The 26,361-nt window shown below is 41.9% G+C and overlaps 1 long non-coding RNA gene across 3 annotated transcripts in view; it reads right to left on the bottom strand.

Annotated features, from left to right (window-relative positions):
- Positions 1-9,357: 9,357 nt before the first annotated feature.
- Positions 9,358-26,361, bottom strand: part of LOC132396639 (uncharacterized) — a 28,151-nt gene continuing 11,147 nt past the window's right edge. Inside the window, exons 1-4 of one of the 3 annotated variants that reach the window (XR_009513059.1) lie at positions 11,936-18,482; positions 10,521-10,695; positions 10,338-10,434; positions 9,358-9,657 (exon numbers count right to left, since the gene is read on the bottom strand). This is a non-coding gene — a long non-coding RNA (uncharacterized LOC132396639). Of the gene's footprint in view, positions 9,658-10,337; positions 10,435-10,520; positions 18,483-26,361 lie in introns of those variants that run through there. The other 2 variants (XR_009513058.1, XR_009513057.1) reach the window with 2 other exon arrangements.

The raw sequence follows: 26,361 nt of genomic DNA, 5'->3' as shown, positions 1-26,361 counted from the left end.
ACTCATCTGGAAGTGAAGCTCTGCTGCCCCTATGTTGCTAGATTTAATTTTGTAGGAGGTTATGGCATTCAAACTCTGCTACAGCCATCGGGATTCCAGTCTCATACCGAATCTCCACTTCACCCTTAATCTCCAGACTCGAGTGCCTTTGATCTGGCCCTCAGCAAATTCCAGGTTTCATTGTTCATCCAGGGCTTCTGATTGGGATAAATTCTGAACGATTTTATGGGGACACAATCATCCACGGCTGATTTAATAAAGTCTATAATGACCCTGGTGTAGTCATTCAGATCTTCCGACGAGTTCTTGAACACAGCCCATTCCACTGAGTCAAAGCAATCCTGTAATCGTTCCTCTGCCTCCCATGGCCATCTCTTAGTTGCCTTGATCTCAATAGCCTCGTTTTTTAGGCTCTGCCTGTGTGCAGGTAGGAGTACAGCTAAATGGTCTGATTTGCCAAAATCTGGTCTTGGGAAGGAACAATAGGCATTCCTTATCACTGTCGCAGTGGTCTAGTGTGTTGGGATCTCTGGTGCAGCAGGTTACATGCTAGTAATAATTAGGCAGGATTTTCTTTAAACAGGCCTGATGAAAGTGCAGATAATAATATGAAATGTTTTGGGATGGGCTGTTTTATGCCTGCGGATGACATTGTGCAGTTTCGGGAGTGCTTGCTTATAATCAGCCTCTGGTATTATCTAAACTGCAGTCAGAATCACGGACAAGAACCCTGAGGCAAAAAGAATGGTCTACATTTGACCTTTAGGTGTTCTAAGCCAGGGGAACTGGAGGTTGATATAACCCGTGACGTCCAAACACCAAACAGAATTGACTATAAAGCCACCATCTTTTTCTTTACCAGAGCTCGTGGCTTCATCCATTCTGAAAATCGTAAAACCTTATGGTCAGATAGCTGTGTCTGGCATGTTCACTGTTAACCAAGTCTTGATGCAACAAACAAGATCTGCCCCATCTGTCTCTGATACAGCAGTCTTGTCTTTATTTTCCAGCGACTGGACGTTCGTGGCCTCTACTGTTTTTTGTGAGATTTATTTTTATTTTTCAGATGGTGTACTTGTAAATGCATTGAGGAAAGTAAAGGTGTTTCACACTAGTAGCATTAATGTTTCATTTTGCCTACTGAACCCAAAAACTGCCGTAATAAAATTTAATCTTGTCAAGCACAAGAGCTGGTAGACATTATTTCAGGGTTAATACCATTGTTTCTCTCAAATCCATTACAAAATGTCTTATGCTTAATATTGTCATCATTAGGTGTTAAATCATTTAGAGTAAAATAATTACAAAACAACTCAATGTCATCAAATGGAAATTTTCAGCTGGCATCCACGAACAGCCATATTAGGAGGGAGATGGAAAATCTGGCTGAATGAAGCCACAAAAGCCTCTCACTCAACATCAGCAAGACCAAGCAGCTGATTATTGACCCCAGGAGGAAGAAACCAGAGCTCCTTGAGCAAGTCCTCATCGTGGATCAGGAGTGGAGAGGATCAGCAACTTCAAATTCCTCAATGTTATCCTTTCAGAGGATGTGTCCGGGATACATTTGTAAATGCCATTACAAAGTGATGCACCATCAATAACTCACTCTGAGACGTAAGGCGAGATATCGGCTTTTATTGACTGGAAGAAGGAACAAGCAGCGGTTGACCACCATATTACATCCTGGAGACTGAGAGGCCGGGCTCAGGCCTCAATCGCCTTTATACCGGGGTCTGTGGGAGGAGCCACAGGAGCAGTCAGCAGGGGGTGTGTCCAGACAGGTATATGTAGTTCACCACACAAAGAAAGCATGCAGTGCCACTACTTCCTTAGAAGTTTGCAAAGATTGAATCGACATTGAATCACAGGGGATTTAATTTGGCTTTTTTAGACTGATCAACAGAAGAAGACTTGTATAAAAGTGAAAACAAATCTCTACATAGTGGCCTAAATTAATTACAAATATAAATCACCTTGTATTATATTTCATTGGAGTCATGTAGGAAACTAGAGAGAGAGAGTATATGTGTCAGAGATGCAATAGAATGGAGAATTAAGCTTGAAACTCAAAGTCATGTTTCAGGCTGAACACATGAGGTTCCTCATGAGATTTTGCTGGAAATCCAAAGTTACAGATGCAAAATGCTAGAGGAACTCAGCAGGTCAGCATCTACGGAGAAGAATAAAGAGTTAATGTTTTGAGCTGGGATCCTTCATCAGGACTGGAAAGAAAGGGGGAAGAAACCAAAGAGGTGTTCTGTAATTGTCACACAATCTATGGATGTTTAGTTTCTGTAGTGTAGGCACACCTCAGAGATGTGTGCTTAGTCCACAACTCTGCTCTCTCTACACCCATGACTATGTGGCTAGGCATAAGTCAAATGCCTTCTATAAATTTGCTGATGATAAAACCATTGTTGGCAGAATTTCAGATGGTGATGAAAGGGCATACAGGAGCGAGATATACCAGTTAATTGAGTGGTGTCATGGCACAACCTTGCAATCAAGGTCAGCAAGACCAAACAGCTGACTGTGGACTTCAGAAAAGTTCTTCTTTTCAAACCAATCGTCATAGAGGGATGGGAATTGGAGATAGTGAGCACTTTGAAGTTCCTGGCTGTGAATATCTCTGAAGACCTAACCTGGATGCAACACAACTTCTATAATAAAGACAAAGCAGTGGCTATATTTCATCAGGAGCTCGAGGAGACTTGGCTTGTCAATTAAAACACTTAAAAACTTCTACGTATGTACCATGGAGAGCATTCTGACTGGCTGCATCACCGCCTGGTATAGTGTGGGGCGAGGGGTTAGGACTACCACACAAGATCGAAGGAAGTAGCAGAAATCTGTAAACTTAGTCTGCTCCATCGTGGGTACGAGCCTCCATAGTATCCAAGACACTTTCAAGGAGCAATGCCTCAGGAAGGCAGCGTCCATCGTTAAGGATCCCAGCCGCCCAGGACATGCCCTCTTCACACTGTTACCATCAAGAAGGACATCGAGAAACCCAAAAGCACACACTCAGTCATTCAGGAACAACTTCTTCCCCTCTGACATTTGTTGTCTAAATGGGCACTGAATCCATGAACACTACCTCACTCCTTTTTTAATCCTTTTTTTTGCACTACTTATTTTAGCTTAACTATTTAACAGACCTATATATGCTTAATTTTGGGTAGATGGAGCTCGTCAGCCTGGGAAGGCAGTTCATCTAAGAGAGGGAAAACTCTGATTTCAAACCTCCGCTGCCTTGCAGCCAAACCCACTCACGGGAAAGACTTCGGGAGTAAATCTGGAGCTGGAGTCCTTAAGTCAGTCTAACGTTGCCTTCAACCTCGTTCTGGCAACTCCTGTGACGACACTGGTGCCAAGCTGTATCGGCTCTTGCCCTTCCCTTGGACAACATTGGTGGCGTGGAGAGGGGAGAATTGCTGCTTGGGCAACAGCCGGTCTTCTGTACAACCTTGCCCAGGCCTGTGCCCTGGAGAAGACTTTCCAGGCACTGGTCCATGGTCTCGTGGGATTAATGGATGCCATACATATACTTAATGTAACTCAGTTTTTTTTGTTCTCTATATTTATTTATCATGTATTTATTTGTACTGCTGCTGTAAGGTTATTAAAGTTCACAGCACGTGCTGGTGATATTAAACTGGGGAACTGGGTCATGAGCACAGGCCATGTCTACACACAGGTGGGCCTGCCTATGATGTGTGCAGGGGCAAGACCTCCTCCCCATCCTTGTAATAATATGTCACACGATAACACACATAACATAAAAGATGGGTAACAAAAATAGTTCAATAATGAAAGATATATGCAAATTTACTTTGAATTTGAAGACAAAATTAGATATTGAAAGGATACAGAGTGAACAAGAGTTATGCTCCAGGCTTCACAGATGTTATTTACTTGTTGGCTAAGATTCTGCAAAATACAAGCGACTTACCAGTCACAGGACTGGTTTCAAGTTCAAGTTCGAGTTCGATTTATTGTCATTGAACAGTACAGATGTACACCATCAAATGAAATAACATTCCTTCAGACCAAGGTGTACCACACAGTACATATAACTCACACACACAACTCATACAGTAATATTACCACTACTAAATTAACAAATAATGAAGTGCATTTACTTCACAAGAGAAAGAGTAAACAGTATAACACGACTGGTGTTTCACGCGTGATGAGACTTGAAGGGTCGCAGGGAGTTCAGAGGTCTTATGGTTTGGAGGAAGAAGCTGTGTCCCATGCTAACAGTTCTTGTTCTAATGCTACAGCCCCCGCCTGATTGTAGGGGGGGTTCAAGACGATGGATGGGATGAACCACCGACAATGGCCAGGGCCCTGCTTACGCAGCACTCTTGATAAATTTCTGTTGGGTGGAAGAGAGAGCTCAATGATCCTCTCAGCTGTCCAGGGGCTTTCCTCTGTCGGGACTTGCAGTCCCCAGACCAGACGATGATGCAGTTGGTTTGTATGATCTTTCTGTATCAGAGAAGGAGACATGGCCGGAAAAGCATGGGTTGCAGATTTCCACCCATCTGAATCCTGAATGGAAATCTAGTCACACGCAATTCTGCCCAATTGGATGCGGTGACACTGACCATCCAATTTTAATTTCTTTACACTCTATTTGGCCTTCTTCCCACATTCCATTTTATCCTACTAATGGGAACTGATTGGATCTTTGTCTCCTGTATTTAACGATGCTTCCATAATTAAAGACATCTACAACTTGCGATCATACTTTATTAATGTTGCAAGCGTTGCTCTGTGGCTCTTGTTATTTGGCATTTGCCTGAGAAGAGCTGTTTCTCCAGGCTCTTAAGAGCTTTATCAATTATATTCTTGCAGCAATATTTCCATTGCTCTCATTGGTTTAGAAACAGCCTGGAATAAAAAAAGGATTAAGTACTGGCCAGTCCAACAGATATCTGCACCTGTTATGGGCATAGGTGATATGGATATCTTTGCTACCGCTTGCTCATAGAGTGAAGCACACAGTGGTATCTTCTGCACCTAATAAAGTGGCCACTGAGCATTTGTTCATGGTCTTCTGCTGCTGTAATCCATCCACTTCAAGGTTTGACGTGTTGTGCATTCAGAGATGCTCTTCTGCGCACCACTGTTATAACATATGAGTTACTGCCACCTTTTTGTCAGCTTGAGCCAGTCTGCTTATTTTCCTCTGACCGCTCTCCTTCACAAGGCAAGTTCGCCCACAGAACTGCCACGCACTGAATGCTTTTTGGTTTTTTTTGCATCGTTCTCTTGCATCCTAGAGACTGTTGTGCATGAAAGTCCCAGGAAATCAGCAGCTTCTGAGATACTCAAACCAACCCATTTGGCAGCAGCTATCGTGCCATGATCAAAGTCACGTAGGTTCCCCATTCTGATCAACCGAATGGACAGCAACTGAACCTCTTGACCATATCTGCATGCTTTTGTGGATTGAGCTGCTGCCACATGATTGGCTGATCAAATAGTCATGATGACAGAGAACATTACAGTCCCTTTAACCCATCTAGTCAATGCCGAACTATTACTCTGCTTAGTCCCATCGACTCGAACCTGAACCATAGCCCTCCCTACTGCTCTCATTCAGGTACCTATACAAATTTCTCAAAAATATTGAAATTTGACTCAATTTCTGCTGACAGGTTGCTCTACTCACTGTCACCACCCTCTGAGTGAAGAATTCCCCCCGCATGTTCCCCTTAAGAATTTCACCTTTTACCCTTAAACCATGACCTCTTGTTGTAGTTTCACCCATTCTCAGTGGAAAAAGCCTGCTATGCTACTCAAGGTATTTGCATTAATGAGTAGGTGTGTAGGTGTACCTAATAGAGTGTATATTCTAACAGATGCCAATGCTGGGATCAGAAATATTGTTCTGTGGCCTTGTAGCTGTCTCTCTGACATATCAGTGTAAGTTATGATAGGATTGTTCTCCAGCACTTTGTTAGAAGGAAGATTCTGCTGGAGTTAAGAGCAAAGGAGTACAGGCCAAAGACAGCACTCACACCTAATATACTAAGGGGTAAGACCCGTTGTAAACTGGGTAACTGTTTTGTCAAGCACCTCCACTCCATCAGCCAAAAGCAGAACTTATTGATGGCCAAACATTTTAATTTTGATTCCCATTCCCATTCCTACATGTAGGTCCACGGCCTCCTAATTTTGCCAAGATGAGACCACCCTCAGGGTGGAGAGGCATACCTTATATTCTGTCTGGGTAGCCCCCAACCTGATGGCATGAATATTGATTTTTTTCATTCCATCCCCTCCCCTCCCCTCTTCTATTCCCCACTTGGGCCGTTCACCTCTTCTCACCTGCCTATCACTTCCCTTGGTCCCCTCCTCCTATGGTCCACTCTCCCCTCCTTTCAGATTCCTTCTTCTCAAGCCCTTTACCTTCCCACGCACTTGGTTTCACCTATCTTGGCCACACTTAGGTTGGAAGAACAACACTTTATATTCCATTTGGGTGGTCTTCAGCCTGATGGCATGAACGTTGATTTCTCAAACTTTTGGTATTGCCCTCCATGCCCGTTCTCCTTCAGCATTTCCCATCCCCTTTTCCCATCTCATCATATCCCCTTGCCTGTCCATTGCCTCCTTCTGGTGCTCCTACCCCCTTTTCTTTCTTCCATGTTATTCTGTCTCTGTCACCAACTTCCCAGCTCCTTACTTCATCTCTCTCCCTTTCCTCCTTCATGTTTCACCTATCACCTTGTGGTTCTCTCCTCCCACCACCTTTTAAGTCTACTCTTCAGCTTTTCTTCTCCAGTCAATCCGAAACGTCGACCGTACTTTTTTCCAAAGATGCTGCCTGGCCTGCTGAGTTCCTCCAGCATTTTGTGTGTGTTGCTTGGAATTTCAGCATCTGCAGATTTTCTCTAGTTACAATACATTAAGTCTTTTATTTCTGGGATTATTCTTGTCAACACACTTTAGACTCTCTTCAGGGCCAACACATCTTTGTTTAGAGACAGGGCCCAAAATTGCTCACAATTTACAACTTATTGTTAAGTTTCAGATTCTGTATTTCAGCTTGGTGGCACAGAGAATTGACACATTGGTAGCAAAATTCCTTTGTTCTCCTATTGTCTATTGTCTTCCAAACTAGAAAAAAACATTTGGAAAATTCAGGTCAGTCGATTCCCAATTAGTGCATCACCACGTCTGTTTTCGTCGGCCTTCTTCATCATGGTCTTTGTTAATTGCGAATTGACACCTGCTTTTACTATGTTAATGACATTACAAATTGATTCAGCGGGATCTCTGGGAAAAGGAGACCTTTCAGCAAAGTGGAACAGTTGAGATCTCAGTTTATTTATCTTTAAATTGAGTCATGCTGAACCTTCAAGCAGATGCCATGTGGTGCATTTTGGTGATGACGACCTGTCATTTAGCTTTTGAATAGATTCTCAAATGTTTTTATGGAATGTTTTCATGTGACCTTCAAGACATCTGGGGCCCATACAATTATGTAATCCCCACCTACTCTGCACTGTTTGGACGCTGGCCAGCATTTTAATGTATTTCCCAACCAAACTGGGACAATATAATGCAAGTTTATCCTGTCTTCAACTGGCCCCACATGTTTTATGTAGCCTTCAGTATATGATTTTAGGCTTTTTCAAAAGTCTACCCACAATGCCCTAATTGAATCTCTACATGATGCTGCTATGACATCTGGGCCCAGGAATTCACCTAGAAAAATCCAAAATAATAACTTTGAAAATTGCATTAATGTGGAATAAAGCAATTTTTGCGGAAATATCTGAGTCTTAAGTGCCATTTGTTACCATTGCATATTGATTTTGGAGGAAGACATTTGTGTTTGCAGGTGCTGTTATTCCAGTATCAAGCTCACCCAAAAGACATGAACAATAGTTCGGCAGTGAAAATTCGTTATCAGCAAGGTTTCCACTCAGGTACAAGTTCATCACTCCTGTAAGGTGATCCTCGTTCCCTGGTCCCTTGCCTCAGGAGCTTCCCGGTATTCAAGAGCTGATACATGTCACACAGCTAATGGTTGATGGTCGCAATAGGGACAGTGTTAACACAAACTGCACTAGACACAGACTCCTGTCAGCACAGAAGAACAGGCAGTCTGACTATGTGCATCTGCTGCCCTGGTAGCTTTTCCCAAAGGGCAGGCATCGACGGACTGCACACATACAATACATATATTGGGAGAAATGCTACCATTGCAGCAGCAGTTGACCTGGGTTCAATTCCCGCTGCTGCCAGGAAGGAGTTTGTACGTTCTCCCCGTGACTGCTCCGGATTCCTCCCACAGTCTGAAGATGTACCGGTTGGCAGGGTAATTGGTCATTGTAAACTGTCCTGTGATTAAGCTAGGTTAAATTGGGAGCCCCGCCGGGTGGCATGGCTCAAAGGGCTGAAAGGACCTATCCTGCGCTGTATCTCAATAAACAAACAAACAAACAAATAAATAAATACACTCACATAGGCCAAGAATACCCATGGGTGGAAATAGAAAGTCTGTCTGACCCCAAAAACAAAGCAACTTCAATCACCTGCACCCCTACAGGTGATGGGGTTCTCCAGCCTCTCCATAAACCTTCCTGCCTTTGGGAAACGACTGGACAGGCATGGTGAAGAAGAGAGGCTTCCAGGAAGTGGGATGCAGCCGATAGCCTGGTGCGGCATTACCCTCGAAGACTGTGTAGTGAATCTTCAGTCGCGTGTCTCGTCTGTAAGATCTTCAGTCGGAACTCATCAATGAAGCAGTTGTTTCTCAAAGAATGTGGCATTATGCGAGAGGGAAAGAGAACGCTGCTCAGAAAGGCCACTGGGTGTGAGTCGCTCTCCTCGGAAAGGCCCCCGTGTTCGAGGCGCTCTCTCTGGAAAGGCCACAGAGTTCAAGTGGTCGCTCTTCCTGATAGCCTTGGAGATGTTAACAATATTCTGAGATTTATGTGAAACGCCCCGGTTTCCTTGGCTGCGTAAGTCTAGGGAAGACAACCTCCGGCCCCACCAAACTCGTGAGGTGAGGTTTGGCGCCCTCCTACCCCAAACCCGTTTGTGTGGATGCGAACAGCATACACAAAATGCTGGTGGAACACAGACTCGGCCCGAAACGTCGACAGTGCTTCTCCCTATCGATGCCGCCTGACCTGCTGCGTTCCACCAGCATTTTGTGTGTGTTGTTTGAATTTCCAGCATCTGCAGATTTCCTCGTGTGTGGATGCAATGTAGTCTGCTACCCTGTCACAAACTAGTCCCATGAAATAAAGCACCGCATACGATTAAAACGTTATATTTATGACTCCTAATTTGACTGAAGGATTAGTGAGGAAAAGAACAACAAAAAAAGAAAAAGGCCCATTTTAATGAAACAGTCAAAATGTGCATAACTTGGAGCTCGAAGTTCCTCCATAGTCGGCGATCCTCAATCGATCTCGCCCCTGGCTTCAGTGAATCACGGCTCTGCTCCAGGTCGAATCCTAGATCTCTTTTCTTCTGCACCTTCCCTCTTCATTTCCTCCGAACAAAAGCGCCAAGCCTAACCTGGGTGTCCCTCACCAGAGAAACCTCCTCTCAATTCGACCATCCTAATTGGATGGCAGACATTTCTCCACGTCTCTTATCTTCAACAGTAACCCGGACAAGCTGAAAACAGGACAGACTGCTCTTACAGAGCTGCTAAATGAAAGACATGCAGCTTAACGATAAAAATACGAACCAGTGCATGTGGATGGGACTGTGGTTTGAACTAACTGTGGTTCATATTGGCCTCTTTCAGTTTGATGTTTTTATCGGTGTTTTCTCCCGTTCTTTATTGTTGCCATTTGGTGGGTGGGGTTTTTTTTAGTTTGATGTTCTTGTTGCTATTTCTCCACGTGGGTGACATGTTAGTTTTCTCTGTGAGAGGGAGGGGGTTGATGATTTTGTGTTTGATGGTCTTGTTGCTGTTTCTCAGTGAGGGTGTTACGTTGGTTTTTTTGTGTGAGAGAGAGTATTGCAGGTTTTGGGTTTCTCTTGTGTGGAGAAAGGGGTTGATGTCTTTCTTTCAATGAATTTCATGTTTATTTCATGATCGTGGCTATCTGGAGAAGACGAATGTCACAGTTGTATTCTGCATACATATTTTGATAATAAATGAACCTTTTAATTTTTGAACCTTTGATAACTTCTCTTCCAAAGGCAGTGTTAAGCATTTGAGAAAGAATTTTGATGCCTATAGAAAACATTGCAGATGAATTTCTAGGCTCAATCCTGATGAATTCCTTTACCCTTCTAGCGATTTGATCTGGTGACCTCCTAACTTAATGACTATTATAATTTTATACCTATGACTGGCCTTTCCTCCTGCTTCACACGTTGAGCTTTGCATCGAGTACCAGTCTTCATTTTGGCTAAACGTCACAATGGTGATCAGGTGATGTACTGGAGTGAGATAAATTTAATTTAGTTTACGTTTGTCATGTCACTGTGATGTTGCCAAGATAGGCTAATTTTCATGTCATTCATACCTTGAATGTAAGCTTGAACTTTTGGTTTTGACAAGCTGATTCAAGTTATTCTGCTATTTGAATGTAAGATACTGTAACTGCACCAGTCCAATGAGAAAGTGGCCAGGCAACATACAGATGTCCTTGAAGATTTATTTTATTTCTCTCTCTCTTTCTTCAGTAGGCACCGTGAAAACTACAAGAAAATAAAGGTCATAAAAGGTTTGAAACATACATCTCTCAGTCTTTTGAAGTCTCTCAAGCTAGTGTCCGCCGATAAACAGGCCCAACCACGTTAGCACAACAGAAGTGGGCTGATATCAAATAAATCTCTAAAAAAGTATCGCAGCATCCATATAAAGGCACATCAACAATATTATACACAATATAAAACAAATAAAACAATTACCGTGTGCGCCACTTGGACCACATGCAGAATAAGGTTATTTGAGGACCATATGTCTTTCTGTGCTTCCATGCTGGTTCTGACCCATAATACCACAGTCATGCTTTTATTAAACTCTGGTCATGTGACCCATTACACTCTACATTAAATTAAAATCTTACATAAAATATTTTAAGATGATAAAATAATCATGAATTTATGACAAAAACATAACACAAACATCTCAATGAAACATGTCTGTGAGACAGTTACAGATACTTTTAATAACCTTATCAAATTAACAGTTATTGTATTTTTACTACAGAAACTTAAATGGGGAATTTTCATTATATTTATTTCTCAGTTACCTTGGTGTGGGTTACACCACAAAACTGACAACAGTAGAACAATATGTTTGGAATGCTTATGCTACTTAAATAGAAGTCTCTATAATTTAAGAACTAGTATCTTTTTAATCTCAGTGGTGGCCTGATCTTTGTCTTTTTTTCCCTGGAAGGAGAACTTTCCTGACCAACTGACCAGCAGCATAGGATGGGAAGAGGGGTGAAGATCTGGCAGAGGAGAGGAAGAGAGAGAAGCAGGTGGAGGAGAGATGGAACGTATGGAGTAGGTAGAGAATGGGCTTGAAAAAGTAAGTAAGAGACAGAACAGGATTGTCTGGAGAGAATCAAAGAGCTCACAAGAGAAAAGGGGCCATGGGAAAGTAGCAGCTCACTCTCTGAGACCTGAGGAAGTGTGAATGGAAGAAAGAGCACATCCTCTGACTAATGATGTATCATGCCAAGTGTGAGCAAGCTCTTACAGATACTTACAGATAATGAAAGTGGCACTTTTTTTTCTGTAATACTTCCCAGTAAGACTATTTACAAAATTCTTTATGTGTCATTTTTCCCAGTTTGTGCATGTTTTACATACTTATTTAGCATTCTAACCACTTACATTTACTATATACAGCATGTTGTTAATTCCAGGTTTAGACTCAATTTCAGAGTTTCAACAATTCATTTTTTTTATTATTTCCACTACTTACCCTAGTTGTTTGTCAGTCTTTGTTATTTATAGATTTTCATAAATTCTATATTCTTCTTTATTTTCCTGTAAATGACTGCAAGAAAATTAATCTCATGGTAATATATAGTGATAATAAATTTACTTTGAATTTCTGGATTTCTCAATCTTCACTACTGGATGCTTCCACAAATCTCCCTATGAAACCCTACCCCAGCCCTGTGGCTTTTGTTTTTGAGCGTGGATGTTACCCTTGATACTTCCACCTCCCTGATGTTGTTTCTTTTCATTGCTTCCTATGTGTCAATGTTCCCATACATTGCTGTTCTACAACCTTCCACTTCTCCCCCCCCCCCACCCTCCTACATTACTCATACTGAGTTTGAGCTGATTTACCTCCTGTTCCAAAGTCTGAAATCTCCATTGTGATATCTGAAGAAAAGTCCAGTAGTTTTCAAATCTATTCCTCCAGCAAAATCTGGACCAACTGCAAAGAATGAGCATGAAGGAATGGCCACACATTCAAAAATTATTTTTTGATTAGTAACCGATGGTTTCTGTCAGGAATGAACATGCCATTTGAAAGAGCTTGGTAGATCAGTGTGCAATTAAGGGAGGGCAGGGAGGACTGGGAACTATTCAACATGCACTTAAAGACTTGCTTCGAATGGAAGAAATGTCCTAAAATATCACTGGAGCATAATCAGATGACAAAGAGGTAAAGTAGCAGCTAGTATAATGCCATTACAGTGCCAGCGACCTGGATTCAATTTCTGGCACTGCAAGGAGTTTGTACGTTCTCCCCGTGGCCACATGGGTTTCTTCCAGGTGTCCTGGTTTCCTCCCACATTCCAAAGATGAATGTGTTAAGGGAAAATCTTGCCTGACTAATATGTTGGAATTCTTTGAACCAATAATAAGCAGGATAGACAAAGGAGAATCAGTTGATGTTACATACTTGGATTTTCAGAAGGCATTTGACAAGGTGCCACACATGAGGCTGCTTCACAAGCTATGAGCCCATGGTAATACAGGAAAGATTCTAGCATGGATAAAGCAGTGGCTGATTAGCAGGAGGCAAAGAGTGGGAATAATGGGGAGCCTTTTCTGGTTGGTTGCCAATGGCTAGTGGTGTTCCACAGGGGTTTGTGTTGGGTCTGATTAATTTTACGTTATATGTCAATGATTTGGAAGTCAGAATTGATGGCTTTATTGCAAAGTTTGCAGACGATATGAAGATAGGTGGGGGGCAGGTAGTTTTGACAAAGTAAAGAAGCTATAGAACTTAGACAGATTAGGAGAATGGGCAAAGAAGTGGCAGATGGAATGCAGTGTCGGGAAGTGTATGGTCATGCACTTTAGTAGAAAAAATGAAAAGGTAGACTATTTTCCAAATGGAAAAATATACAAAAAACTGTGGTGCAAGGCGACTTGGGAATCCTTGTACAGGATTCTCTGAAGTTGAATTTGCAGGTTGAGTCTGTGGTGAGGAAGACATGTTAGCATTTATTTCAAGAAGACTAGATTATAAAAGCAAAGATATAATGTTGAGATTTTATAAAGCACTGCTGAGGCCTTATTTGGAGTACTGTGAGCAGGTTTGGGTAATTTATCTTAGAAAGGGTGTGCTGAAACTGCAGAGGTTTCAAAGGAGGTTGACGAGAATGATCGCAGGATTGAACAGCTTGTCATATGAAGAGTGTTTGATGGTCCTGGGCCTGTATTCACTAGAATTCAGAAGAATGAGGGGTGATCTCATTGAAACCTGTCGAATGTTGAAAGGCCTTGATAGAGTGGATATGGAGAAGTTGTTTTCTATGGTGGGGGAGTCTGAGACCAGAGGACACAGCCTTAGAACAGAGGGGAGTCCTTTTAGAACCATAAGACCATAAAAAGTTGGAGCAGAATTAGGCTATTCGGCCCATCGAGTATGCTCCACTATTTTGTCATGGCCAATCCCAGATTCCATTCAACCCCATATACCTGCCCTCTCACTATATTCCTTGATGCCTTGGCCTATGAGGAATCTATCAACTTCCACTTTGAACATACCCACGGACTTTGGCCTCCACCACAGTCTGTGCAGAGCATTCGACAGATTCACATCTCTTTGGCTAAAAAAATCTCTCCTTACTTCTGATCTAAAAGTTAGTCCCTCAGTCTTAAGGCTGTGTCCTCTAGTTCTGGATACCCCCACCAGAGGAGACATCCTCTCCATATCCACCTTATCTAGTCCTTTCAACATTTGGTAGGTTTCAATGAGATCCTCACAAATTCTTCTAAATTCCAGTGAGTACAGACCCAAAGCTGCCAGACCTCCTCATATGCTAACCCCTTCCTGCCCAGAGTCATCCTCTTGAATCTACTCTGGACTCTCTCCAATGACAATACACCCTTTCTGCGCTAAGGGGCCTAAAACTGTTGACAATACTCCAAGTGCAGCCTGACTAGTGTCTTATAAAGGCTCAGCATTATCTCCTTGCTTTTATATTCTGTTCCCCTTGAAATAAATGCCAACATTGAATTTGCCTTTTTACCACAGACTGAACCTGTGAACTAACCTTCTGGGAACCTTGCATGAGATTCCCAAGTCCCTCTGAACCTCTGATGTTTGAATTTTCTCCCCAATTAGATAACAGTCTGCACTATTGTTCCTTTTACTAAAATGTGTTATCATACATTTCCCAACACTCTATTCCATCTGTATTTTTTTGCCCATACTTGCAATTTGTCTAGGTCCTGCTGCAATCGCATTGCTTCCTCAGCACTACCTACCCCTCCACCTATCTTCATATAGCTGAATGCAGAAGAGGAGGAATTTCTTTAGCCTTAGAGTGGTGGATCTGTGGAATCTGTTGCCACAGGCAGCTGTGGAGGCCAAGTCTTTAAATATATTTAAGGTAGAGGTTGATAGATTTTTGATTGGCCATGGCACGAAGTAATATGGGGAGGGGAAGGCAGAAAATTGGGGCTGAGAGGAAAAATGGATCAGCCATGATGAAATGGTGGAGCAGACTCGATGGGCCAAATGGCCTAATCCTGCTTCTATGTCTTATAGTCTTATGTTGTTATTATGTTAATTGGTCACATGGGTGTACAGTATTTCGGTGGTACGTGCCTGTTACTGTGCTGTATATCTAAATAAAAAAATTACAAAGTAAAGAATGTTAATATACATGCTGCTTTGGAGAACTGCCATGAAAACTGATGTATGCTAAGCATTCACAGATTCCAGCATGGGTGAAACATGACTACAGCGTGCACTGCCCATCTGCTCGCTAGGTAGACAAAGCCAGCAGGTGAAAGGGAACAGCATCACCTGAACAGTCATCTTCTAGACACACAACATTTTGGGTTTGGAATCCCATTGCTCTATCAATCTTAATGGCTCAAAATTCTGAATTCGGCTTTAAATGATCATTAAGTCACTATCTTTTAGAGCGACATCCTTCTTCCTTCCAACAGTAAACCTCTGATTCCATGAGAATCTGAAGCTCCGCGCAGGCTAACATTGCAGAGGTATCTGTAGAGAAAACATAAATCTGAATTAGTTTACAATACAATAAGACAGCAAACAAATCTGGAAATCAAAGGGTTAATTTTAATTTTGATGATCAGTTTACAACTTTGTGGGTATGAGGGAACATCTAATTTACATTCGTTTTGTTTGTTTTAGTTTCACTTTCTGTCAGCAGCTTCCACTCCTCATAAGTTTGATCGTATGTTCTCTACAAACTGCATTCAATTAGTTTCTGCAAAAAGTTTCAGCTACGTACTGAGCTTCTGGTGGTTATCTGCAGCAGAAAATACATTATTTGAATTCTGTGCAGGCAAGAAGATAGTCAAGCGTCTCCTCACTTAAGGACAGTTTCGCTCATCATATGACTAACCATATGCTACTGCATCTGTCACTGGTTCTTGGTCACCAAGGAACTGAAATTCTGCTATCAGTAACCCCTACAAATCTAAACTCTCCACATGCACGGGGACGTCCCCTGGGTTTTCCACTGGCTCTTCACCTGAAGCCCAGCTGGTGCACTCCTCAGTACACGATGGGCCACATGCTGGAGTAGGATTTCCTGGCCAGCAACAGAAATATCTTTAAAGCGGCACCTGCACATGTTGCTGCTGGCAAATAGCAAAAACAAACATGTTCTGCTTTGTTCGGGAGTCAGCAGAAGGAACAGACATGCTTTGAGCTGGGCAGCCGAAGGAAGGATGTCATCAGGCAAGGAGCTCAGTGAGAGGGAAAAATAGAAATCACCAGAAAATGCAGAGCGAACCAAATAATATGCAAGGTTTGCTGTGAATTTCTTGTTTATGTTTGCAGAGGGCAGGATTTAGTTAGAATGTACAATGGCTTCTTCCTCCTCATCATCCTTGATACAAATGCCCGCCAGGGCTGCAGGCAGCACACTCTGCTTGCACATGGCTGCACGGCCAAGCACCTGCCTAATCACTTCGCCAATAAACCGACACTGGTGGGGCTTATCACCAGCAACGATGAGAGGGGAGGTGGAGGAGCTCGAGGCCTGCTGCCAGGCAAGTAACCTCTTCCTCAATGTCAGCAAGACGAAAGAGATGGTTATTGACTTCCGGAACTCGTACCAGTCACATCCCTCTTTATGTCGGCCAGCGGTTTCAAACTCCTGGGAGTGCACGTCTTCCACAATCGCTTATGGTCTCAGAACACAGTTCACATAGACAGGAAAGCTCAGCGGTGCCTTTACTTTCAGAGGAGACTGAAGAAAGCTGGACAATGCACATTCATACTCACGTCAGCCTACGGATGTGCAGTAGAGCGCATCCTAACAAGCTGGATCATTGCTTGGTTCTGAAACTGCACTATACCAGACTGCCCAATGCATCGCTGGCACCAGTCTGCCAGCTATCAAGGACAGATATAAAGAAAGGCGCCAGGAAAGGTTCAGTAACCTCATGAAGTATCCCACCCACTATGCTGATGGACTGATCGTCCCACTCCCAGCAGGGAGGAGGCTGCGTAGCATCCACGCCAGGCCCACCAGACTCAAACACAAGCACTTTCCCCAAGTATTGAGGCTGAACAACACCTCCACCCACTAACACACCCCTCCACAGCCCTCACCACCACTAATTTATCACTTCCTGACAGTCACCTTATGTACAGACACTCCTGTGCCTAGCGTCACTTTATGGACGTACAATCAATCTATGTATATAAACTATCATATGTTTGTATATCTATTGTGTTTTTTTATTGTTTTCTTTATATTTTTTTGCTGCATAGGATCTGGTGTACAAGTATTTTGTTCTTCTTTACACTCGTGTACTGGAAATGACATTAAACAATCTTAAGCTCTCCAGCTCTAACTTTTGAAGGGACCTGAAGATGGAAATCACAGGGCAGCAAGGGCACTGAATACCTGAATGAAGTTTGCTCAGCAAAAGTATGCAAAAGACCTGGAGGAACAGTATTGTATGCATGCATTCCAATGCCTTTTCCTCCATTCAACAGGCTTTGGGTAAGTGTCCACGCCCTTGTGATGATAAAGAAAGTGAGCTTGAGGCTCTCTCCCAATTTTGGATGACCGTGTTACAAAGAAAGATTTGAAAACATGCTGCTGATTCTTGCCCAAATGTATACACTGTACACCAAAGGTCCAGGAGTAAAGGGAAGGGTCTTCCAGGATTACCTCAGAGACTCTGAAGTTGGGCTTACATTGATAATAGGTATGAGTGCGTGGGCTTAGGGAGGGGATTTCCAATATAGATGTGATGCCTCGGTTAGAGTTGAGAGTTCTGGTTTCTACTCAGTTTCTGGACCACTTTATTTATTTTATTTAGATACATCATGAAACAGGCCCTTCCGGCCCAACAAGCCACCCATTTAACCCGACCTAATCACAGGACAATTTACGCTAACCTATTAACTGGTATGCCTTTGGAACACCTGGAGGAAGCTCGCACGTTTACAGGGCACACATGCGAGCTCCTATTAGACGGTGCCGAATTGAACTCCAACACCCCAATCTTTAACAGGGTCACTCTAACTGCCACATTATCGTGGCACCCCAACATCGAGAACAATATCTCATTTCTGATGAAATGCAGAGACTAAATTACAATAAAATTCTCCATTAATTGTCTGTGTCCCAACTTGGCCCTAAGAAGGTCCCAAAGTCTGACATGTGAAGCTACAGGTATAAGAGGCTTTTGACTCTCTCTCTCTCTCTCTCTCTGCTTCCTTTAACATTGTTCTGCGGAGGAAAAGGGAAGGGTATGAAAAATGGCTTTAGCAATGCACCAGGGATATCATTTAGCTCTTTGCAGATTATCCCTGGCTGAATGGAAGCATCAAGGTCGAAAGAAGGTATAAATTCTTCTCTCCAGTCCTAGAAGATGAGAATTAAAACAGACCTTCTGAGAACAAATTCGAAGTGTAATTGAAAATATTAAGGTGTAATACAATTTCACAACAGCCCTCTAAACCAGAAAAAGGAAACTTAAGTTTTATCATCTAATGAATGGAAGTTTCTGGAATTAAATTAGGGAATATTTTTCAATCATGAGTGATAATTACCTGGCCAGTCTCCTAGGAAAACGAATGGTAGAGAAAAGGCCTGGAGCCTTTCAGAATATTGTGAGGTGTACTGAGCTAATCACAGGTTTATGTGAGAATAGTTAAATAGATGAATCTGCACCCACCTCTACACTGATTGACTTCAGAAATATCCAGAAAAATGCCCCATTTCATATGAAATGCATAGACAAAATTAGGATAAAATCCTCCAATGAACAGAATATAACATTGAATGAAATTACATTGAAATGTTTTTGAGATGGGGTTCTGAATTCTGCACTTGCAAATATATTCCCTGATATATCATAGGCCTATTCTTTGCTATATTGCAATCTCTATGAACATTTTGGCTATAGTCTTGTTATTCCAACAAGTACTCTATTGCAATCTCTGTAACACCTTTGCTATAGCCTTGTTATTCTAGCAAGTAATGCAAAAAAAATCAGGATAAACAACATTTCAGCAGCACCTTCATTCAAATGTGGTCAAAGCCCATAACATCCGGTCGATCCCAATATCATCAGGGCATCTGGGTACCCTGGTTGAGTGGACCATTAAAAATAACAGAAAGTTCAAGTCCTGCTGTAACCCTTCTTCAGCCTGCCACTGTCAGCTACAATACAGGCAGGTCTGGATGTGTGTGAGTGACTTGCTCAGTGGAGGCTGGGCTAGTATCATGACATGGTAACAATGTGATTTTGAAATACTTTCAAAGCGGCTTTAAACTTTACGCCTCCAGTGGGGGTTTCCTGTGGGCTCAGAGTTCCAGTGACGCTCCAAGAAATTTAGTTTCCTTAATTTCATTAATACCTTCAGTTGATTTAGCTACCTCGGGCAAACATTTGTGGGACGCTGGAAATTTCTGAGTTGCTTGAATCTTTCGAACGGATATGACAATCTTTATTTGGTGGTGGGGATAGAGTGGCTGACTGGCACAAATATTATGGCATCTGGATGAGGAAATCATGAATAATGGTGTCAGAAGGGTGTCCTGTACTGGGATCTGCAGGTGTGTACAGTCTGAGCTGTCTGGGTTATGTTGGAGTTGGAGGCCTGGAGGTCGAAATCCCATGATCGGTAAGTGCTAGGGTTGAAATCCAGAGGTTAGTGAAGACCAAAGTTGGCAAGTTTGGAGATCAAGGCCTTCAGGTTGAAGCCTCTGGGTCAGCTCGTTCAGAGGGCAGAAGTCGGAGGCCTGATGTTTGTGAGTCTATGCGGGCAAATGGAGGTTGGGAGCCCTATGTCTGTAAGTCTGTGAACCAAGGCCAGGGGCTGGTGGTTGGGGGCCCAGAACCTGCCTGATCTAGGGCTGGAAGCCCATCTCTGTGTGTGAGTGAGTGGGTGTGTGGCAGGCTGGGAAAGGGGCTAGTTTTGCTGCTGTTACTTGCGTTGTTCTGTTGAATATTGTGGGCATGGCATATGTGGCAATGCCTGAAGGCTTTCCCCTAACCATCCTTAAGACAAATGGCACATTCCACTGTATGTTTTGATGTACGTGTGATAAATAGAATGAATCTGCGTCTGGGCTTCCTGTGGTACACTCAGATATTGAGTGATGTCAGTTTGTGCTGTGCTGAAAACTGAGACAATGCCAACAGATTCTGCAGGAGGACTGGGCACATATTGTAAGTGCACAGTACAAAAGGACTTGGCACTACTTGCTGAACCCAGGGCAAGACTGAAAATGAGCTCCTGCATGCTTTTTGACATTGCATGCATGTTTTCTGGAAGGTCTGACAAGCCACCAAATATTCCATTATGCACACACACCAGCTCTCTTCTCGAGATACAAGAGACTGCAGATGCTGGAATCTGGAGCAACAGATCCTTCACCTCTCCCCTCTCCATCTGCCCATCACCTCTCTCCTCCCCCATCCTCCCCATCTGTTCATCATCTTCATACTCCTCTCCCTGGTTCCTCTCCTCCACCTCCCTCCTGTTACTCCATGATCCACCTTCAACTCCCCTCAGATTTCACCATCTACAGCCCTTCGTCACTTCAACTGATCACCTCAAAATCTCTGACATGATTCACACTCACCCCTCCACCCTCACCTGCCTATCAGCCCCACCCCCAAACAGAATCCACTTGTCACCCCCCCAGCTCTTGCTCTACCCCCTTCCTCCACCTTTTGTACTGGCTATCTCCCCTCGATCTTTCACTTCAGGTGAAGGGGCTTGACCCAAAGCGTTAGCAGTCCACTACCCTCCATAGATGCTACCTGAACTGCTTCATTCAGGACCTGATCTGAGTCTTCTGCAGGAGCAAACCAGTACTTTGGCTCATCAGCCCCTACCCAAACAGCGGGCTAGTTTTGCTGACTACCAGTGATAAGATAATCTCTCTCTCTCTCTCTCTCTCTCTCTCTCTCTCTCTCTCTCTCTCTCTCTCTCTCTCTCTCTCTCTCTCTCTCTCTCTCTCTCTCTCTCTCTCTCTCTCTCTCTCTCTCTCTCTCGCTCTGTCTTCTCTTTGTAATTGCCCTTATTACTCTATCAACAGGGTACCATAACAACCCCGGCCACACTGTATCATGGTGTCACAGAAGGACAGAGAGAAGCAACACGGAAACAGGACCTTTGGCCCAATACGTCCAGGCAGATGAAAGTGCCTTCCTCATCTAGTCTCATTTGCTTGCTTTGGCCCAAATCCTTCTAATACCTCCACAATCACAAACCTGAGCAAATGTTTTTTAGATTTTGTAGTTGTACCAGTTTTACTACTTCCTCTGGCAGTAAATTCCATATACTCACCAAGTTTGCCTCTCGGTTCCTTTTAAATCTTTCCCCTCTCACTTTAAATCTATGCCCTCTCGTTTTAGTCTCCCCTACACTGAGAAAAGGACTGTAACTATCTCCCTTATTAATTTATTATCCTCAATATTGTCCCGTTCAGCCACCTATGCTCCAGGGAAAACGATCCTAGCCTATCCATTTGCTCATCATAACTTCACACTCCTGTCCCAGTAACACCACTCTACCCTATTCATTTTTCCTTACCCAGCTGCAATTTAAAGTAATTTTGTTTTCTCACTTGTTGCTCTGGATTTCCAGCATCTGCAAAAGCTCTGGTGTTTATTGTTTTCTCATTTTCCCAGTTCTGATCAAATGTTAACTCCTTCTTCCTACAGATGCTGCCCGACCAATCGAAGGAAGGTACCAGTGGTAAGTATCATCAAAATATAAAAGTGTTCGGGATCATAGTTGAAAGGAAACCAAATATAAAGCGAACCAAAAACAAGAGAGAATCTGCAGATGCTGGGAATCCGAGCAACATACACAAAATGCTGCAGGAACTCAGCAGGCCAGGCAGCATCTATGGAAAAAAGTACAGTCGATGTTTTGGGCTGGGACCCTTTAGCAGAACAACCATCAATTTTTGCACGCTTTTTTATTTTTGCCATTTACATAAAATTCATTTATTTACTCTGTTCTGCTTCAAACTTCATCTAAGTCAGTGATAGCAAATCTGATTTTGATTCTGATTCTGAACCATAGATTAGAGGAAAGCTGTTTTTAAGGGTCTGAGCGCAAAATCTGGAAAAACAACATGGACAAAAATAGTAGCAAGCATTGATCTCTATGGAAGGAAACGAACAACATTAAAATAGTACTCAACAAGAACTAGGAAATTACAGTTTACTTGAAAAGTACGGGAAAAAAAACTAAAAGAGGCAACAAAGGAAATGAAGGTAGTTAAAAAAAGCAAGGGTAAAAATAGAGATGTAAATAAAACATTATGTATCACTATGTGAGGGCAAGATATACAATAATAGGAAGGGATGAGGAAAAGTGAAAGAAACAATGACACAGGCAAAGAGGAGCTGCAAAGAGTTTGTAGATTCCATAGAATTTTTGGGTTGGTTTCTTGGAATAACATGTGCAGGAGCCAACCCAATAGCAGTCAGTACTATACCAATGAGACCGAATTAGGGCACTGTAGCATAGTAGTTAGCATGGCATTATTCCGGCTTGGAGTTCAGCGTTCATTTCCAACACCGTCTCTAAGGAATTTGTATGTTCTCCACATGACCCCGTAGTTTCCTCCCACAGACCAAAGATGTATCAGTTAGTTGACTAATTGGTCACTTTAAATTGACCTCTGATTAGCAGAGTGTTGAATATCTGTATTTCTAAATAAATAAATATAATAAATAAAGATTAATGAATGTCCTCATCATAAGATCACGACCATAATGTACAGGAGCAGAATTAGGCCATTTGGCCCATTGAGTCTGCTCTGCCATTTCATCATGGCTGATCCATTTTTCCACTCAGCCCCAATCACCTGCCTTCATGCCTGACCAATCAAGAATTTGTCAACCTCTGTCTTACTTATACATAAAGACTTGGCCTCCACAGCTGCCTGACGGCAATGAATTCCATAGGTTCATCACTCTCTGGCTATAGATGAAAGCAGCCATCATTGGATTTTACCAACTGTTTGAAAGAGAGACAAATGAATTTAAAAATAAATATGGAAGCATGAAAACCAAGCTAGATAAAGTGAACTAACAATTTGTGTTAATGGATCAATCAGTCAAAATGTAGTGACAAACATTTAAGGGGAATTTTTATAATACACACATTAGATACAGTACATTCCAGTCAGAAAGAAAATTTTCTGAAAGGATGACCCATCAACCATGGTTAACTGAAAACATTTAAACATAGTATCAAAGATAAATACTCAGTTGTAAAAGGCTGGAGGTTTGGACAGAATATAAAAAATCGCAATGAATGAAGGATGGTAAATGAGAAAAAGGGAAAAATAAAGCCAGAAATACAAAACAGATAGTAAGAGTTTCAATTGATGTCTTTAAAAGAATTAGCAAAGTGTGTATTGGTCTCACAGAAATTGAAGAGGATTAAGGAAACTACAAAGGATAGAAATAGATTAAGAGAGAGTGGGCAAAGATTAAATGAGATTTATAGGAAGATGTTTCTCACTTGGCATTGCCGCCTGCCACACCTCTAGCAATGCCCTTAGCTGTAGGGTCATCAGCTGGGGACCACCACTCATTGATGTTTCGTTTCCTTAGCCCTGGTACATCTCCTGGTTACTCTGTGGACGTCTCCCTGCTGCCCACTGTGGCTTCCAATGGGGTTAGTCAGTCCCCCAATTTCTGTCCTTCCTCCTCAGCCACAGCCAAAAGCTGTCCTTTGCTGTCTCTTCAGTCAACCCTCTGGTGGCCCTCCCAAGCCTCATGCCAGTCACTGCCATATCATAGAGTAACCTTCTCGTCGATGAGTCGATGAAGCCTCGGCATTCTGCCTCTTTAGGGTGGACAATGGTTGTCCAGCCAGCTTCCTTACACTCAGTGCCTGAGTACTTCAGCCTCTTCCACCCATGGGCAGCCTCCATGCCTTGCTCCCATGGGATGGTTAACTCAATGAGGAGGACTGCCTTTGGCAGCCATGGACCACATGCTCTGAGATACAGATGGATCTCTACATCCTGGTGTGCGTTTTGAAAAAGACTAATAGGCAAGTACAATAGGTAATAATGAAAGCTGACAGAATTGTGAGGGGGATTAATTGCAAAATGAGGGAGTTATGTTTAGATTAAATAGAATTTTAGTGAGACTGCAACTAGAGTGCAGAGCACAGTTTTGGTCTCCTTTTTAATGAACATTGCTAATTCATTGGATACAGTTCAGAGAGTATTTATCTGACTGATACCCATAATGGAAAAGTTGTCTTACAATGAGAGTTTGAACAGGCTTGTCTTGCATCTGCTGGAGTTAGAGAGTGTATGATACAAACATTTAATGTCCCACGACCTGGTGAAGGTTCAAAATTCAAAAGATCAAAGTAAATTTATTATCAAAGTACATATATGTCACAACCTGGAGATTAATTTTCTTGTGGGCATACTCAATAAATCCATAATAGAATAATAACCATAACATAATCAATGAAAAATTGCACCAACTTGGGCTTTCGACCAGTTTCCAAAAGACAACAAACTGTGCAAATACAAAAAGAAGGAAATAATAATAATAAATAAATAAGCAACATTTATAGAGAACATAAGATGAAGAGTCCTTGAAAGTGAGGCCATAGATTGTGGGAACATTTCAATGATGGGGCAAGTGAAGTTGAGTGAAGTTATCCCATTTGGTTCAAGAGCCTGATGGTTGAGGGGTAATAATTGTTCCTGAACCTGGTGGTGTGAACCCTGAGGCTCCTGTACCTTCCTTGTGATAGCAGAAGTAAGAAAAGAGCATGTCCTGGCTGGTGGAGGTCCCTGATGATGGACTTTGCTTTCCTGCGACATAGCACCAGGGATCACAGTTTATCTATTATGGACTGACGTATGTGATTTTTAAAAACTTTTACAGGGTCTTTTTTTAGTTATCAGCTGATGGTTAAAACAGAGTCTCTGAATATTTTTAAGGAAAAATATTAAATTGTTCCCTGGATGCAATAGTAAATGGGATGAAAATAAAATCTCTCAGTGACAGACATATGAAGAGATTGGACAGGATGAGCAAATAATTATTTTACCTGCGTATATAACAATTTAGGTGAAAGATGTGATATTACTATATTTAAAGTGAAAAGAAGAAAAATATTAAATAAACCAATCAAATGAAAGTCAATAAAACTTTATGGTTCCAATAAACTGTTTCCAAATACTTTGAAAAAATCTAGTAAAGTGGTAACAGAGACTTTATTATATTTTTGAAAACTTTGATGAAATGTTGTTGTGTTAAAGGATATATAACAAATATGGCAAATATTAGACCTAGATTAAAAAAAGGTTAAAGAATATATACAAAGAATTACTGACCAGGCAGCTTAACATTGATAGTGGGGAAAATAATGGAATCCGCACTCATGAGTTAAAACAGAAAGGCATCTAGAAATCAAATTACAGCAAGTACAATTGATACTCATGGTTCATTACAATAGAAAAAGTGGATAATCTTACTGAATCCTTTTAAGAGATAACAGAGAGAGAGACTAGATTAGGATAAAGTTATAAATGAAATATAAATAGTTTTCTGAAAGTTACCAGAAAATAGTCTGATAAGTTTTAACAGATTTGCAACAAAACCTTACTGTAGGGATTACATAGTCTAGGAAAATTAGCAACTGTACTCACTTGTCCTGACCTGCTGAGTCTATTAAAGTACTTCAATTATTAAACTGATGACAAAATGCACCGAACACTCAGGAGTTATGGTGACTAGGTGGTAAAAAGGACAAATCAGAACAGCCAATGGCACCAAACAGCTGAGTGGACTCAAGGGGCCATATGGTTTACTCTTTCTTCTTCTTCTCAGGATTTCAATCAGGCCCATTACTTCCACTTTCCGGTTTCATGCCCGAAATTATCCACGTCCATTCAGAACTTGTCATTGCACTAATATTGGAACCTGCTTGATGCTTCAAGCCAAGAGAACAGAAAATGAGAAAAGTACATTATCAATGGAAAACTGCCAAACCTGAAAGGAAATAATTTTGTTGCACATCTGTTAAAACTTAACTTTGCATTTTCCTCATATTTATTTCTGGTTTATATTTTGAGTCTGGATTTATGCCGAAAAGGGGATTAATACAAAATTAAGCAATCTCTTAAAGGTTATATCTTCGTAAATTCTAAAATATTTTTCTTGATTTATTCCGAGACCATCTGCTTCTTTCCATCCAATTGATTATAAGGAAGTATTTGTGTCAGTCAAATTTAAAACTGATATTGCGTTTGGAAAGAACTCATATCAATGAGATGTGGTCAGTGTAAACTTGCTACATTCTATCTTTATAATTCATAGGTTTTTCTTAAACAAGAATCCTGTACAAGTCCTGATAAGGCATGAGATATCAATGTCTTACTAATAAGAAATTCATAAGTGTTAAGTTTTGTAACTTCAAAACATTAA

Source organism: Hypanus sabinus, chromosome 7 (assembly GCF_030144855.1).
Source record: "Hypanus sabinus isolate sHypSab1 chromosome 7, sHypSab1.hap1, whole genome shotgun sequence".
Taxonomy (NCBI): domain Eukaryota; kingdom Metazoa; phylum Chordata; class Chondrichthyes; order Myliobatiformes; family Dasyatidae; genus Hypanus; species Hypanus sabinus.
The sequence above is the reverse complement of the archived record's forward strand: the minus strand, read 5'-3'. Positions and strand labels throughout refer to the sequence as shown.